This window comes from Heterocephalus glaber, unplaced genomic scaffold, assembly GCF_053883595.1.
Source record: "Heterocephalus glaber isolate CG9 unplaced genomic scaffold, H.glaber_assembly_v1.0 deba00001577, whole genome shotgun sequence".
NCBI lineage: Eukaryota > Metazoa > Chordata > Mammalia > Rodentia > Bathyergidae > Heterocephalus > Heterocephalus glaber.
In genome coordinates this window covers 18,803,744-18,817,451 of record NW_028258358.1, presented here as the reverse complement: position 1 = coordinate 18,817,451, position 13,708 = coordinate 18,803,744, and the positions used below count along the sequence as shown (strand labels likewise).

The 13,708-nt window shown below is 34.6% G+C and overlaps 1 pseudogene; it reads left to right on the top strand.

Moving 5' to 3' along the window:
- The first annotated feature begins 12,168 nt into the window (after positions 1–12,168).
- Positions 12,169–13,477, top strand: LOC101709360 (DNA-directed RNA polymerase I subunit RPA49 pseudogene; annotated as a pseudogene).
- The last annotated feature ends 231 nt before the right edge of the window (positions 13,478–13,708 follow it).

Here is a 13,708-nt window from a genome sequence, read left to right as displayed (position 1 = left end):
TGAATAGTTTTTGTAGTGTTAGAAAGTGAAAGTTTAAGTAAGGACTAAAAGGTATAATAGATAATGTGAAATAGGAAGAAAAGGGGCAAAAGGGAAGGGGAAGTGGGAGGGGTATGGGAAAGGAAAGAAGGGAATGGAATTAATATGAGAAAATGGAAAAATGGAAACAAAGTCTTTGTAAATAGCGGGGGATGGAGGGGTTAAGGGCAAGGCAGGGAAAGGGGGAAAAAAGAAGCAAGAGAGATTATGTAAAGGTGCAAATTTCCAATGATGAGTGTCATTATATTGCATACCTAAATTGTACCAATAAAATAATTTTTTTTTAAAAAGGTAGTGGATAAATCTTCAAGAATGTGTTATTGTATCACAAGCCCCTTTATAAAAAAAAAGCAGCTTATTACACAGGGGAGGGTATAACATATGGTCTTAAAAGTGTTTTCATGAGTTACAAGTTGTGATGAATTTATTAAGTAGAAATGTGATTTTATCAAGTACTTCAGAGAGGGTTTATCTGATTTTGTGTTGGAGGGAAAATTCAGGGAATGCACTTTAGATGTAAGCACTCCTGAACCAAGTCTTAATGTTAGCCGTGACCATGGTTTGGTCAAGATCATTTACATTTTTCCATTCAAAGATATTATGTGCACCAACTGTGTGCTCAACACCAATTACTATATTTGTATTTTAATAGGTTTTGGCTATGTGTTTAAAAACTCTAAGATAATCTTCACAGTAAAGAAAAACAGAAAACTTCTGAAATTTTAGTGACTATATATTTTTTCAAAGAAAATGTAATAAAAAAGAAAAAAGAAATTATGTCATTTTTCATGGCTAAGAATGTGGAACATTTTAGAATTAGGGACTAATAAGATAGAAAATATTATTTATATATAGCTTTAATTCAAACCATAATTTTAAAATGATATGAATTGAAGTACTAAAAGATATTTGCGTGATTAAATATAAGGTCTAAAAATGGAATAATAAAGGAATTTAAGAAAAAAAGGAATAATATTGAGTAAAAACAGAGTTAATAAATAGGTAAGTGTATAAGTATGTACTACAACAAATTAAATATAATTTAATTATAAAATCAAAATTGATTTTTAAATTTCTAGCTTCTTAATTCTATAATTTAAATTTCTGAGTTTATACGAGTTGAAAATCAATTATATTTAGGGCTTTCTTAGTTACTTTAACTGGTTTTTACAAAACTGGGTTCTAATGTATAATGGGTATTGTGAAGTAGAAAGAAAAGGTCTAAAGGAGTAGGGGAAGTGGGAGGGGTAGGAGAAAGAAAAGAAGGGAAAAGAAAAAATACGAGAAAAGGAAAAAAATGGAAACAAACTCTTTGTAAATAGGGAAGGGAGGAGGGGGTGAAGGGAGGACAGGGGAATGGGGAAAAAATAAGAACCAAGATACATCATGTAAAGGTACAAGTTCCCAATGATGAATGTCATTATATTGTATTCCTAAAATGTACTGATAAAATTAATTTTTAAAAAACCAGGACTTTGTAAAAGGCTGATATCTATTTTTTTTGTGTGTGAGCTAGTAATGGGGATTGAATCCAGGGCTTTTACTCTGAGTTATATGTTCAGCTCGTTTATTATAGTTGCTTTTATTTATTGTTTTGTTTTGGTTTGAGGCAGAGCCTCACTAGGTTGCTAAACTGCCCAGGCTTCCTTTGAACTTGTGATCCTTTTACCTCAGCTTCTGGGCTGAGATTGTAGAAATCTGCAGCCTCCCCTGGTTTATTGAGGATAGGCTCAGTTCTTTGAGGGAGGAATGTATGCCAACTATTTCATCTCCATCAATAAGCATATATACTTGTTTACTGCTATATTTGACAGTTGAGATGTAGTTGAAAGATAATAAGTTGGATATGTTTAAAGGGTACAATTTGATAAAATCTGGCATATGCATTCACCTTTGAAAACATTACCATAGTGTCTATAATAATGCCTGTTCCATGTGCTATTCAGCTTCCTACCAGGGTGACAAAATATCTGAGATAAACCACATAAAAGAGGAAACATTTATTTTGGCTCACAGTTTCAGAGGTTTCAGTCCATGATCATTTAGCTTCCTTGCTTCTGGGTCCATGGAAGGGCCAAACATGGCAGAGAGCTTGTGAAAGAACAGAGCAGCATATTTTATGGTGCCCAAGAAACAGTCAGTGAGACAGCCTAGTTTCAGGGACATGATGTATCCTTCTAAAGTGGGTCTCCAGTGACCTTCTTCCTCCATAGTACCCCATGCTGGTATCCAGTAACCTCTGTAGGACCTATTTCCAAACATGGAAGGACTGAGCCCCAAGCCTTTGATACATGCATGTTTTGGGGACACATGATATTTGGACCAACACCACAAAAAGTTTCTCTTTTGTCTTATATAAACACACTTACCTATCTCTTTTCATCCAAATCTTTAGTCAACTACTAATCTGCTTTCAGGAAGTGAAGATTAGTTCAATTTTATAGAATTTTGTATAAATGAAATAATTCAATTTAAAGACTTAAGAGCAGTGCCATACTGGCTTTTTTTAAAAGCAAAATATGTTGAAATTGACCATATTTTATCATTAATTCACCATGTCTTTTTGTTGTTTATTCATTTATTTTTGTGTTTTTTAATAGGTTTAAAATGTGTGTGTAAGGCTATACTTTGAGGGATCAATTCTATAGTTGGTTAAAATGTGTATGTGTTTATATATGGGTGTGTAACAATATTTCATTCAAAAATATACATTTTATATTTCTGTTAAGGCTTTATATTTTTTTAAAAAATGTAATATTTAATAAAATACTATTATATCTTAAGGATAATAGCATATTACATTTGAGAAATATGGTTTGTAATCAAATTTCAAAATATGCAGGATTGGTCTATTTTTCCTTTAACAGTTATTTTGATAATTTTGAGATCTCAGATGTTGAATGGTATGCTGAAAATACTAACTTTTTAAAAAGTAAGAACTTATGGGGCCAGGGATTTAGCTCAGTAGTTCTGCCGCTTGCCTTGCAAGTGGGAGGATTCGAGTTTGATCCCTGGCACCAAAAAAAAGTAAGAACTTATATGTTCTGTGGAGACTATAGGTATTAGTCAAAAACGTGATTGGCGTTAAGTATAACATTTAAAAATACTAAAAAGTTTGATCAAATTGGTAATTGAACAGTTTTTCTGCTTCAAGGAAAAATCTTCATTCAAATACAAGAAATTTATTGTTACTTAAAAATGAAGTTCATAATTATTCTCCATATTTGAGGAATTGCTTTGATAAACCCATAGTTTACAAATTTTCATTAATGATAGTTTTCTGGTACCCACAAAGAGATATATATTTTAGAAAAATTTTTCATACCAAAAACATTACAAATATATAATATAGTAATGCATGATTACTGAAAGATTTTGATTGTTAATAAATAAAAGTATTTTTCAAGACACATGGTATTAATATAAATAAGTTAATTAAATGAGTAATTGCTAAATTCAATGTCAATTAAGTTAAAGACTTCTTAATCATTCAGAGTATTTATCTGAAATATTTTATTAGTTTTGACATTAGTGAAGAAGATAAATATGCTAAAATTATGCAATTTACAGAATTACCTAATAATAATGTTACAAAGTAGTTTGTGTATTTTTTTAATGATTACCTCTGACAGGATACAAGGGGATATGATTAGCAGCAAATGCTTCCTCATTAAAGTCAAATCACAAAAATCAACTAGCTACAAAAAAAATTCAATGTTTTTTATCATAGAGTATAAGAATCAAGTATTAAATCTAAATATTACTACAAAAAAGACATTAAAAGTAGCTTCCAGGCAATTATGAAATGTATATTTGTATCCAGGTTGATAACAAGTTTATCCATGCATTACATGCCAACAAAAGCAGAAGGTACAGTTCAAGTGGGAGTATCAGACACATTCTGCAGACATCAAATGAGGATTGATATACTCAAACTTTCAAATTCAGATTGATTGAACTTCCTCACAATGTCATCATGATCTGGAGTGAGCTATGCAAGGAAGTTTAAACCAAATTCTCCAGAAATATTTGGTTTAGATGGAGGTTTCACCTGCTTTTGGTCCTTCATATTCCAGCCAACATTTTGAAAGAATGGATACCCCTAAATATCACCAAATTCTGTTTGAGAAAAACAATCCAATAGTTTCTTTTGATCCTTCTTGAGCAAACTCTTCAGGACACTTGCAGCTTTTCCAGAGAATGTGGTATGTGAATGTTTTTTCCAAACTATTTTGAAAAATTATCAGAGTTGCAATCAGAATTATTAGCGCTTCCAGCAATATCAAATAGAGATCTTCTGGCTATCATCTCAAACATTAGTAGGCCAAGAATCTACCAGTTGACACTGTAACCATAATCTTCTCCTGCTAAAATTTCTGGATCAAGGTAATTAGGAGTACCACAGAAAGTACTGATTGTATCTCCCAATTGTAATCCTTCCTTACACATACAATAGTCTGTAAATTCAATGTGGCTCTCTGAGACCAGTGACACTTGCCCAATTACAAATTTCTATAAATTAGTCCTTGCTCATAAAGATAATTTAATGTTTAACTAATTTCTGCAGAGTAAGCCTTCAGGAATTTTTCCTTGTTGCTATATATGAAGATTTTCTCCATTCACATACTCTACAACAAAGAACAATCTGCTTTCTGTGTGATAGAAAGAAAGCAGTCCATCAAGAAAAGGATGATTAATGGGCCAAGGTTTTAGCTCAGTGGTTTTGCCGCCTGCTGCGCAAGCACAAGGACCCAAGTTCGATCCCCAGTACCAAAATAAAAGAAAGAGGGAGAGAGAGAGAGAGAGAGAGAGAGAGAGAGAGAGAGAGAGAGAGAGAGAGAGAGAGAGAGAGAGAGTGAGAGAAAGAAAGAAAGAAAGAAAGAAAGAAAGAAAGGGAAGGGTGATTAGATGTTTGCTCCATTTCATGATGAAAAGCTATTCATTGTTCGAACACGTTACAAATTTTCATTGCCCTCAAAGGGGATGGAAGGCTTAAAAGTCATCATGATATATGTTCCCTTCATCAGTGAGGCCTGTGTGGTGGAGGTGGAGGTTGTGGAGCTGTATTGGAAGGAGGGACCATAGAAGGGTTGACTGGCCAGCAAAATTGGCACTAAGGGCTTCATAAGGGAGTGCAGTCTGAATGCCTACCCTAACCACAATGGTCAGACTTCTGCAAGGTTCCCTGGAAAGTGGTTTCCAATAGTGGTGGTTTGGTCAGTAAGGACATACACTAAGCTTCTTACTGTCTCTAGGGGCCTGATGGCTGGGACTTTGGTCTCCTACCCTGAACACCTCGGTGTCTCCAGGTTTTTGGTGGCTGGGTCTGGCAAGACTTGCCCTGGGATCTTTTGAGTCTTTCGGGGTTGGGGAGACTTCAAATAGTTTTTTTGTCTTTTTCTAGAAGACTCATGGTTGGGCCTGCATAGACCTTCCCTGGGATGTCTATGTGGCCTGAGGCATCTGGAAGTAGTCAACTATCTTCTCAGTCATTTAAAGATGCTTTCCCTGTCTGATGTTCTGAGCCTGCTGCCTTGCAAAGCGGAGAAGCAGCTCAGCTTGGTGGTTATAGACCGTCTCTGGATAAGTGAGCATTGTAGATAGCGGTCTGCAGATTGTGATGCCTATTAACAAGAGTTCCAAGTTCTTTTTGGACCTGTTGCCAAGGTCATATCTTGAGGTCAATAACCTGAGTTCCCCTCTGATAAGAAGACCCTCGGACCCATCTTTTTCTTCATACTAAATAAAAGTTACTTTTATTATTTTTATCTATCTACCTGTATCTATAATCTAACCATTAGTTTTTTACATTTTTGGTACTGGAGCTTGAATCCTGCATCTTCCCACAAAAGTATATCCTCAGCCTTTTTTTTCAGACACTAATTAGGGATCTCACAAAGTCACTACATTTTTCAGGTTGGACCCTGCTCTTCTTGCCTTAGCCTTCTAAAATGCTGTGGTTATACTCACACACCATCTTGCCTGATTCAATGTGATTTTAGAAACAGCAAAAGAACAACTAAGAAAGCTTTCTGTGATATTAGACATTTGTGACATTTTAAGTTTCAAAGCAACATTCATGCGCTGATACTTTGTATTTGGGAGGCACAGTGCTGAGGGGTCTTTTCCATGCAAAGGAGCCATTTTCTCTGAAAATACAGTGCTGGGCATTTACAAGTAGACAACTATGAAATTTTAGGCTGGTTTTCTTTCCTGGATTGATTTTATCATCATTTTCATTTAAATAGGGAGTACTGAAACAGTTCAGAAATTTCTGCAATAATTTTCCTTCAGATATAGATACAGTGTTTTCAGACTGTAACCTATAGGGTGGTAGTGGTGGATTCATAATGTTCATAGCTTTCAGGTCCACACAAATGATTTAATTATTCATTCTCAGTTAATGAACTTAATCCCAAATTGACACCTCTATGGTGATGATGAACACATACATAGAGCACTTTGAAACTTTCTTTCTGGCCACTTGTAATCACTTCTTGTCTTCTCATCCCAAGCAGTCCAAGTACTTTGTATCCAGGTGGAGAATTTGCATTTTATAGAAGCCAAAAAGCTGTGACCATTCAGCATGTATTTTTTTGTGTGTTTTGCAGAGCTTATTCAGTCGTTAGAGTTGGCTTTCCCATATGCTGTTGCTTGTCAGTGTCAGTTATTGGGCCATCACATCCCATTGCATTTCTAAGCCTTTTCTTTACATGTTAAACATTCCATATTTGTAGGCCGCCAACAGGTAGATTTTCATGTAATCAGATTTCAAATACCTGTTCACATACTTTCCTCAATCCTTTTCATTCATGTTTCAAATTTATAAAGTTTTGAAACTTTTTGCCAAGGAACCCTTGGCATGTGCATCCTTTGAAGAATGTATGCAATGCTAAATGCAGTTTGCTGTGCAAATCTCAGGAAGGAAACATTCATTTCAACTTGCTTAGTTTTGGATGCTGATTGTTCACAACAGTAGCCAAATGTTGTTCTTAAGAGCTAACTCTAATACTTCCTATCAAAACAGGAAAGGAGTTTCCCACAGGGAGGGATTTTCCAAGATATTTTTACCTGAGAATGTTTTAGCAAAACATCTTGCATTTGAGTCTATAACATATTCATAATTTAATGTTCATTATTTCATACAGCTAGATTTCTTTCAAAGATACAGATATATAATTAAGATATTAAAATAGTAGTTTAAAAGGTTTAAATTATTTAAAATGATGTGCGTTAGAGAGTAATCCAGTATGCAATTGTGGTCATTAGTAGGTAGCATCATATATGAATTTCTAAAACTTCTTAGCTCAATAGTGTCAACTACAGAATCATACTGACTTCTCTCAGAGGAACTATGACAAAGAAACAATAATGTCACTTTAGTGATACCAGTTTAGTGAATATAAAATGTTCCTATGAATAATGTGGCCACTGAAAAACTGCTGTATTTTTTTGTGAATGGATTTTAAAACAAGGTTTTGATCTTAAAATGTAAAGAGATTTTTTTGGACTTTAAAATTGCAAAGGACCACATTCAGATTCTGATTCTATTAGTCAATAGTGTAATGACCATTAACAAGATGTTTTTTATTTGAACTCTATTTTTTAACCTGTAAAATGGGGCTATTACTACTAATTAGAAGAATAGTTTTGCATTGAAATATTTAATTTATGTAAAACAGATGAGTAATTTCTAGCATTTTATAGGTGCTAAAATAGAGTTTACTATAAAGCTATTTTTACACATTCAGAGGACCTTAAATTCTACATATTATAAGACATGGGCAAAGTACTGGAGTAAAATCAAGCAAAACATAAACATGGAAAAGAGGCACTAACGAGAAAATAGGGAGTTCAAATGAAAACAGGAAAAGCTGTGTTAGATTTTTTCACAGGGCTTAACAAACTAAGCAAACAATCAATAAATATCGGTTGTATAACTATAGGAAAAAAAATACGATTATCCTCAGCTATTTAAATTCTCACAGAAAGTTTATTTTTGAAACAGAGTTTTTCAGTCTATTTTCTGCTGTTCTCAAGAAGTTCCATAGATTGTATAATTTACAAGAAATTATATTTCTTATAGCTTTGGAGTTTGGGATGTACATTATGTAGAAGTCACATCTGCTGAGGGCCTTCTTGCTGCTTCATACCACAGTGAAAAGGCATGCACAAAAGAGAGAATGGAAATCAGACTGAATTCACTTTCATAAAAACACCCAGTCAAGCTATAACTAACTCATTCCTGGAATAACAACATTAATCATTTATAGTGGCAGAGTTCTCATAACCTAACCACCTCTTAAATGTTGTAACTTCTAATATTCTTGTAATTATTATATTTCAACATGAGTTTTGGAAGGGACATTCAAATCATAGCAGAGAGCTTTTGGCCATAGAAAAACTACAAAGAAATATGTACTCCTAGAAATAAATAAGTTGCTTAGAAAGGTAAAGAAAATGAATTCCACTGGTCATAAGTTAAGACTGTAATAATTTTCTATCTCTATAATTTAATTACTTTTTCTTACAATTATGAGCCAATCTTTAATATACCATAGATTGTATTTTAACAGCATCTTTGAAATGTCATTAATAGTAGAGAAATGTCATCGGTAGCAATTGATATGAAAATATAGATGTCATTGAAGTCTGTGTGGGATTTTGAATACCATCAGCAATAAAGTTTAATAAGTGTGGGAGAAATTTGTTCTAATATCTCATTTGTCACTTTACAGATAACTTTTGAGAAATAATAGATAACTTCTGCCCTATAATAACTTGGCAATTAAACTTGCATTATTTTGTCTCTGACTGAAACATAATGCAGTTGAAAGGAAATAACCTGAAAACTGTGTTCAAATCTTTTCTTTCTTTCTTTCTTTCTTTCTTTCTTTCTTTCTTTCTTTCTTTCTTTCTTTCTTTCTTTCTTTCTTTCTTTCTTTGTGTCTTTCTTCATTCTTTCTGCCTTTCTATTTGTGGTGGTAGGAATTAAAATGTTTATCAAATAAGCAATAGTGTGCCTATCCCGACTTTATTAGGTCTTTATTATAAATCTTTATTATAGTCTATTTTAATTTTTGTATATAAACAGAATATGATGTATGCTTCATAGATCTAAGGAAATATCCAATAGACAAGAGTGTAAACTGATTTGGAAACTGTCTTTTTATTCTTGGACACTGTTGAATAGAAGTCTGTCATACTCATAATTTCCAGTTTTTATATGTCTTTTCTTTACTTTGTCTTTAGTAGCAACATCACCCATCAACATTTGCAGGTACACTTTGATGAGATTCTAAAATAACATGGTCAATGTGAATTGTATGCATCTAAATACTGTCTTGCCACAAGATGGGGAAAACAGTACTAGACTGAAAAATTGTGGCATGTCTTCTCTTTTATTGAAATAAAGAATAAAACAAACTTATTCATCAAAAAATAAAGCAAAACAAATAATGAAAGAATAAAATAACAATCATTTAAATTATTCTGAACAAAAGAAATGGAATTTATGATAACGGAATATAAATACATTTTCTCAAAATGATGGGAGCACGTTTTTGGAAACTAAGTGATTAGTTAGCAATTACATATCAGCTTAGATACATATTTTAATAAGGCCTTAAAAGAAATGAACTTTAATGAAACTTTCTTGGTGAAAAGAAAGTAGACTTATTTACAGAATGAGTATGAGCAAGGTATATAAAACTAAAGATCTTATACTTTTGAACAAAAATATTATCTGATTCCAGTTTTATGCATGGTTATGTGAAAATAAAAAAAATAGCATAAGTCAGATGGAACATGACAATTTGACTTTCAATATTGACAACTATATTTTCCCTTTGTATTTGAGGTAAAGTTAGGTCAGCTTGTATTGTTACTCATTTTACTATTTTGAAGTAAATCTCCATATATTTACGTCTTCTAAAGTGTGTGCAAATGTGCACAGATGAATACTCCTCAGCTAAATCCTGAAGATCACTATCAGATTGTTTTTCATTGGCACGATTCCCATAATAATTAAGAAATTATTATGTAATGAATAAATGTTAACTTTCACATAATGACTTCCTTATATTTTACTGCCTTTATTAAATAGAAATAAAAAACAATTTAGAAAATAAACAGGGTAAATTTGTTTTTTTAAATTTTAGTAATGTATTTCTAGAGAGCTTCAGAACTCCTATGGCGGAGGAACACTTTTATTCTTTAAAATAAAGACTTCTGCTAAAGACTTAAGTGCTTATACCGCAAACTTAAAAATAAGGTCAACTTGATGTGATGAACGTGATTTGTAATGAATGTGATAATAATGCTAAAATAGTTTTGAAAGGACTGTTTTAGCTGAAGACTGCAATCTAGAGCACAATTGATTTTTGTAACTTTTTTCTCTTTTTCTCTTAGCCAACATTTTTATGTGACCATTTATCATTTAATTCTGGCTTTGAGATAAGTATAATAATTTGTTATTTTCAATGATTCTACATAACACTAGATTACAACATTTCCTTGAAGATTGTTTCCATGAGTAAATGTTTAATTTTCTTGATTACAGATTTTTGGAGAAATTTTTATATAGGGAAATTCATTTTATTTGATTCATTTTTCATAAATTTAATTTACCTCATAGAATCATAAAATGATCATTACAAAGTAACTTATTAAATTTTAGTTATTAGTTCATGTCTTCTTACAAAATTGTAAATTTCTCAAAGTCAAAGACTACTGATGAGTAAGTCAAAGAGGATGACTATTGCTATAGTTTAGAACCTGGGTTTTTGCCCCAAACTTTATGTGTTTGGAAAGTGATTAGATCATTGGGGGACCTACAATGCACAGGTGGATTTGTAATGAGTTCATTGCTGATGTGCTGGTAGAAGGCACAGCCCAGTAGAAAGAAGCTGGTCTCTGGAGGCATCACCTACAAGGTATATTTTCACCCCTGGCCTGGTTTTGCTGTCTTCTTCCTGGTCAGCATAATGTGAGTAGCTTCCACCATGAGCCTTCCACCATGTCAGTTTGGGCTTTGGAGCTGTCAGAATGTACAAACCTGAAAACTTCAGAAAACATGAGTCAAACTAAACCTCTCTTCCTTTCAGCTGTGGGTGTCATTTATTATGTCTCAACAAGAAAGTAATTAAGACAAATATCCTTTACAGTATCGAGATGAATATTTTAAAATAATTAGAAGACAGGATTTGGAGTCCCTGTATTAATATTTATATCTCGATGTCCTGCCAAAGCCTCATGCCCTCATAGGTGGTGAGGTGACTGGATCATCGGAGGTGATATTCAGTGGATTAGCCCACTTCCGAGTTTATAGCTAAATATGATGTGGGGAGGTGAAGTCTTGTTGGAGTAAGTGGGTAACTGTGGGCATGACCCCATATCTTCCTCCCTCTTCCCTTAATCTCTCTTTCTGCTTCCAACCTGCCCTATCATGAGCAATTATCCTCTTCCATGCCACCACTCTGCTTGGGATCCGGCTGACTATGGATTGGAGCCATTATAAATTGTGAGCCAAAATAAGCCTTTCCTCCATTAAGTTGTAGGTGTCAGCTATTGTGTCTCAGCAATGAGAAAGTAACTAAGAGAACATATATCACAAAGAAGTGATAAATGTGTGAGAAGATAGATGTTACAGAATGCAATTTGATTACTATACAATGTACACATGTATCAAAGTATCAAAATACATGATTGTTTCTCTCTATATATGTATGTATTTTAACATATGTACAATCACTACGTTAAAAACATAATTTAAAAACTATAAAAATAAATTGATAATTTTATGTTCTCTTGTCACTTTTCCAAACGTTAAAGAAGAAACTATATAATCAGATTTTACTGGGTGTGTCTTTCATGCTCTCTGTTATCCAAAAATTGACTATTGTATCTATTATTACTCATTGTTTCATATTTTTTTCTCTCATTTTGGGTTTTTATATAATAAGCATCACTAAGCAGCACCGATTACAGGTCATAGGAAGAAATGGCAAGAATGAAAGTTAAATAACTTGTTATTAAGAAGCTATAGTGGTATTTGCTGGGAATCTGCGTGTTAAGAAACGTGGTGGTGGCGGCGCTCTTCGCCTAAATTTGAAGGTTTAGGCGTTCAAAATGGCGGCAGAGGTGTTTCCCAGCGCGAGGAGGCAATACTGTGTGGAGCCGGAGCAGAGCCAAAGAGCTGTACTGGTCCAGTTCGCCAACGGGAAGCTGCAGAACCTAGGCAACCTGCGCTTCACTTTGTACAACAGCGCTGACTCCACAAATCCCAGGAAGAGAAGTCAGCGGATCCTGGCAGCTGAAACAGACGGACTTTCCTATGTTGGAAACAATTTTGGGACTGGAGCCCTGAAGTGTAACACTCTTCGCAGGCACTTTATTGGAATTTTGAACAAGATCTCTGGCCAGATGGAAGTGTATGTTGCTGAATTGTTCAACATGCAGCCACTGTTTGCAGATGAATCATTTGAGAGTGAACCCACATTGGACAGTCAGACCAAAACTTTCAGAGAAAAGATGGATTCTTCCATTGAAGCCTTCGGTGCCACCAAACAGAAACAAGCTCTGAACTCCAGGAGAATGCCCAAAGTTGGCAGGGAATCTTTGAATCCAGCAGTAGCTAAAGCTGCAGAGGAGATCATTGATACAAAGGGTGTGGAGGCGCTGGTCAGTGATGCCATCTAGGTCGACTTGCAAGATGATCCCCTCTACCTTCCTCCCTGCTATGCTGATGCAGTGAAGCCTGAAGATGTGTATAAATTTGAAGATATTTTATCCCCTGTGGAGTATGATGCTCTTGAGGGCCTATCTGAAGCTTTCAGGAAGGTGACATCAAAGAGATATTGAAGATGATTGAAGAGAACAGCCACTGCCTCTTTGTCATAGAAGCACTGAAGTCTTTGCTATCAAATGAGGAGAGCAGAGATTGCCAGGCCCAGTGTATGTGGTTTCTAGAATTTTTCATCAAATTTCGAGCTCAGAAAGTGATAAAGCAGAAAAGTGCCCTGGGGCCTGGAATCCCCCACATCAACACAAAACTGCTGAAGCACTTTACCTGCTTAACTTACAACAAAGGCAGTTTACAGGATGTAATTTCAAATTCTATGAAATCAAAGATCACTGCATATGTGATCATACTTGCCTTGCACATGAATGACTTCCAGATTGACCTGACAGTGTTAGAGCAAGACTTGAAACTCAGTGAGAAAAGGATGATTGAGTTAGCGAAAGCCATGAGGTTGAAGATCTCTAAAAGAAAGGTGTCATTGCCACCTGGAAGGGAAGAGGATCACACTCTGGGCTGGGCACTCTGTCCATCCCACTGCCTCCAGCTCAGAACTCAAACCAGTCCAAGTGGAAGAAGATGTATCTATATGTATGCTTTCCATACAGCCATTTTGGCCACCTCATAGCCACTGCTTGAAAAGCTAATGAAAGGAGGCTTGCCTCAGCAGGAGCATAGAGCCAGAAGCCAGCATCCCAATCATGCCTGTTTTATGTAGAAATATAATGTGATCGCCAGACTGGACTTCATCTCCCTCTAGTGTCACTGTGATCATAAGTGGCAGATGTTTCTCATGTTCACATGTATGGGGATTTGTGACTGACGGTGGGGTCTGGGAAGTCAGAAGGTTTCACCAGGCTGAACCCTGAG